The sequence below is a fragment of the Pelobates fuscus genome, chromosome 7 (genome assembly GCF_036172605.1).
Source record: "Pelobates fuscus isolate aPelFus1 chromosome 7, aPelFus1.pri, whole genome shotgun sequence".
NCBI lineage: Eukaryota > Metazoa > Chordata > Amphibia > Anura > Pelobatidae > Pelobates > Pelobates fuscus.
Window position 1 is genome coordinate 85,891,628 of NC_086323.1, and position 5,118 is coordinate 85,896,745.

The window sequence follows — 5,118 nt, forward strand, 5'->3', positions numbered from 1 at the left end:
GTCGCACAGCTTGGAATGAAGTCAAGCAGCGGCCATCTTTGTACTCCTAGACCTATAGCTCTAAGTAGGCGCCATCTTCGTACTCCTTAAAAAAAAAAAAGGACTTTCAAAGCTAATCAACCAATTGTAACCTGCGGCACAAAATGTGCCTTAGTGGCCTTTAAAATAAAAGCTCACGTTACCAGCGTTTTATGTTACAAAAGCACAAAAGTGCCACTTTGGGGAAAGAACTTCCGGTGGTGTTGGCTGGGTAGGTGGGTGAGCTCTGCTAAACTGGCCAGGGAATGGGCTGGAGGTCTCCAGGATAGCACTTTAAAAATTATGCGATACCCTTTCCAAACAGATTCAGATTGGGGATAATATGGTACTATTTTAAACTTTCATTTTATTTAAACTGCTAAAAATGTAATGGATAGCTACTCCTTCAGCAAACCTGTTCCATCTCTCCTTAAAGGACCACTCTAGGCACCCAGACCACTTCAGCTTAATGAAGTGGTCTGGGTGCCAGGTCCCTCTAGGATTAACCCTCTTTTTTTTATAAACATAGCAGTTTCAGAGAAACTGCTATGTTTATACTGAGGGTTAATCCAGCCTCCAAAACCTCTAGTGGCTGTCTCATTGACAGCCGCTAGAGGCGCTTGCGTGCTTCTCACTGTGAAAATCACAGTGAGAGCACGCAAGCGTCCATAGGAAAGCATTGTAAATGCTTTCCTATGCGACCGGCTGAATGCGAGCGCGGCTCCTGCCGCCCATGCGCATTCAGCCGATGACGTCGCAAGGAAGAAGGAGAGGAGGAGGAAAGCTCCCCGCCCGGCCCTGGAGAAAGAGGTAAGTTTAACCCCTTCCTCCCCCCAGAGCCCGGCGGGAGTGGGTCCCTGAGGGTGGGGGCACCCTCAGGGCACTCTAGTGCCAGGAAAACGAGTATGTTTTCCTGGCACTAGAGTGGTCCTTTAAAGGGTTGATCCAACCACCATGACCACTTCTACTTTTTGGTGGTAGGAGGCTAGATGTGCAGTCTTTATCCTTGAAACACTGCACATCCAGAGCTATGTTTAATTATGTGCTGGCAAGTTGCATCCCCAGCTTACATGATGCAGGCTGCCCAGAACTCTGTGCTAGGAATACAAAGTTCTATTTGTAGCACTATAGAACAATCCACGCCATCCCCCTGCAGCCGACAGATGTTTAAAAACCTTTTGTCACTTACCTGATTCTAGCTTCGATGTCCGTTGGCGCTGGGTCAGGCTCTGCCTCCGCTCCTCCTCTAAATCAGTCCAAGGTGAGCACCGCAATCACATTAGGACTTTCCCACAAGAAAGCATTATATCAGTGCTTTTCTATAGGCATTTAGTTACCGCTTGGTGTCCTCAGCGTCAGAAGACCAAAAGTCTTTAAGGCCTGGAAGCACCTCTAGTGGATGTCTGGTAGACAGCCACTATAGGTGCATTAACCATGCAAAGTAATTATTGCAGTTTCTTAATAACTGTGATAATCACAATTGCAGGGTTAAGGGAACAGAGGCACTGCACCCAGACAACTTCAATGAGGTGAAGTAATCTGTGTGCCCTTTAAAAGGTGATAGTAAACCAGGACCTCAGAAAGTTCTGAAAAGCTGCCATTATGTTGAGTTTGAATTTAACAAAGATTTCAGCACAATCAATAAAGAATTGCCCATAAAGCTCCTGTGATGTCACAGGCAGGGTACCATGTTGCATCCACACTTTAATAAAAAAAAAATCAGATCAGTTTGTTTCTTTCTGTAAAGGGGCGCTGTAACCCACCCCTTCATCCCCTCCCCACCCCCCAAATTAGGATAGAATCTTTATGATATACTCATTTGGAGTGTGTTGGAAATTTTACTGAAATTCCAACCCAGTCAAGAGATATACAGAGACAAAGTAGGGGCTACTTTCTCCATTGCCTGACTTTCTTAGAGTCAGGACGGAGTCTGTGTCAGTCTCGACAAACGTCACCAGCAACAGCTGCAAGGAATAGGCTGTGTCTTTGGAGGCAGAATCCTCCGTAGACCTCATTGCTGTATTCTTGTGCATTCGTGAGAGTATAGCAGTGATATTGCGTCCGCAGAGGATGCGCTGGATCAAAATGTCTGTGCCCGCAAGGGACAGATTCACGTAAGTAAACCTCAAATTTACCGGCCTCCGGACCCCTAGTGGCAATGTTACCGTCGGGAGTCTTTGCAAATTCGGCAAAGTTCCATTAAGGTTGACAGTGCAGCTTTAAATATAATATATATATATATATATATATATATATATATATATGTATGTATATATGTATATATATATATATATATATATATATATATATATATATATATATTGAAGGTAGACAGAGAGAGAAAAAAAATAATAAATATTAAAATATTATCATCTTTCCTTTTCAACTTTACACAACATAATCCTCCTTTCTTACACTAGTGCCCCTTTCCTTAAAGAGATACTATAGGCACCCAGACCACTTCATTTCATTGAAGTAGTCTGGGTGCAATGTTCCTGTCTCCTTAAGCCTGCAATGTTAATTATTGCAGTTTCTGAGAAACTGCAAGAATTACTTTGCGGTGTTAAGACTGCCTTTAGTGGCTGTCAATCAGTACCTGGCTCAATCTGGCTTTATTTTATGCGTCATATAAACCGCTAAACCAGTTTAAACGTGCAGATCCTTAGAGGTCACTGTCTTATTGATGTAAATTAAACTTCCCAGCACATTTAAATTGGATGAGTTCATTATGCAAAATATAAATATTTTTTAAATATGATTTTATTTACATTTAGACTTTAATTCTATCACAAATGTATTCTTTAATACACTAGACAGGTAGGATTGCAAATTGTTTTAGAATTGGTCATATTTTTCTGTATTAAACATATGTTCCATTGACAGTAAATTATCCACTCTTTCAATCTCCATCCATATCCAGAAGAATTCATCTCCTTCAGATAATCATGTGTCTAATCAAATCCTTTCCAAGTCCTTCCCACTATCATTTCCCAATCCGCGCACATTGCTACCTGCAAGGGTGCATTTAAAGAACACTATAGTGTCAGGAACACAAACATGTATTCTTGACGCTATAATGGTAAAATAACCATATAGGTCACTTGCCCCCTTTCTGATTCTACTCGCCTTCATTCCCCCACACCGCACCGGTCTCTCCTCGTGTCTGAGATCGTCAGACATAGGAAAGCATTGGGAGTCTACTGCGCATGTATCATGAATCAATGCTTCTTTATGGGGAACATTCAGCGTCTCCATGCTCTGAATGCCATTGTTGCACTGACACAGGTAGCACCTCTAGTGGCTCTCTGAGTGACTGCCACTAGAGTTGTTACTAGGCACTAATGTAAACACTTTACTTTCTGAAACGTCAGTGTTTCCATTAATAAGCCTGCAGGGACACGTTGTTCTAGTGACTGTAGTGTTCCCATAATGGACAAATTCAAGGCATCAATATTAACCCGTTGATCATAGTTCACACGTATCTCTAATTACATTTGTAATCCTGTTGCTATGTTAAATAACAAGATTGTGTTGTATGGACTGTAAAGCCTGTATGATAAACTATGTATTTTATATTCAAACAGGAATATTTTATATATGTGTTGGAGTATATAAGTGGAGGAAACCTAAGTACAGTAATTTTATACGCAAGTTTATTTTAAGTAAGATGTTAAAACTGGAATATAGAATTGGTATGAAAGGTATAATGAAATATCATTCAGAGTCCTCATGTTCAAACATGGCTGGCTGCAGAAATAGTTTGTGGGATGAAGTTCCTCCACAGCAAAGGCATCCGTCGCGGTAAAACATTAAATTACTTTGCATAGTGCATGTTTCCTGAACACTCTTATTTATGCTGCTTGCTTTCGGTCTTTCTGGTCATATTGTTCATTTATGATTTATAAATCCTACTTTAACCTCTCCATGACAAAAGATTGACCTCTAATAAATAGTGGAGTTCTCATACTACGCAGATGACCTGCACGGAATCTCCTCATTTTTAGCATACCTGTTAGTAAGCAATGTGCTGTTAGAGTGGTATACCCCAATATGATGCTTTTCTGTATGTCCAGTGGCCCATGGGAGATTATGACAAGCAATATGCAAACAATATGCATTGTATCTCTCTGTTAAACAGAGTTTTGGGAACAGTAAAACACATTTCAGTCTGTACCTATCGGGACACATTTCATCATTATGGTTTCAGCATGCATTGTAATGTTATACAGGGCCGGTGCAAGGATTTCTGCCGCCCTAGGCAAAGATCCATGTTGCCGCCCCCTCATGTCACTCACTCACTGACAGACACACAGAGACACACTTGCTGACTGACACATACACATACACTTACTGACAGACATACACTCACTGACAGACAGACACACTCACTCCCTGACACACACACACACAGACACTCACTGACCTACATACTCACTGACAGACACACACACACACACAGACACTCGCTGACAGACTTACACTCACTCACTGACACACACACAGATACTCACTGACACACACACATACACAGGCAGACACTCGCTGACACACACACACACTGACAGTCAAACACTCAACTCACTGGGGTTCAGTGTGAAGCAGCTCCTCACTCCTCCCGCCCGCTGTATAGTATGCCAGGGTCTGGAATGACGTCATATTCCGGATTCTGGCATCACAGAGGGTGCGCGAGGGAGGAGTGAGAGGCTGCAAGAACAGCCTCCCTCGCCACCTGGCTTCTCCATCCCCCTCTCCTCAGGACAGGTCACTGGCAACTTTTGGCAGAGCCTACCTAAACTATTGCTCCAGTGTGAAAGAAAGCACTAATAGGGCTTCATAATAGACAAAAGAGTGAACTTATTTTAAGCAGACATGTATTTGCATATAATCAATGTTTCTATGAAACTACCTTGACATATTAACCACTTAAGGTCACAACTTGTGGAATAAAAAGGAATCATGACGGAATATTTTCTAAAGGGGTTAAGGAAAGTGTGGTAATGAGACTGAAATGGTGAATGATAAATGTTATCTTGTATATTTTTAAGTCCTATGAGTGTGCTCTTCACTTTCTATATGTTATTGTTTTGGAGTGTGCACCTA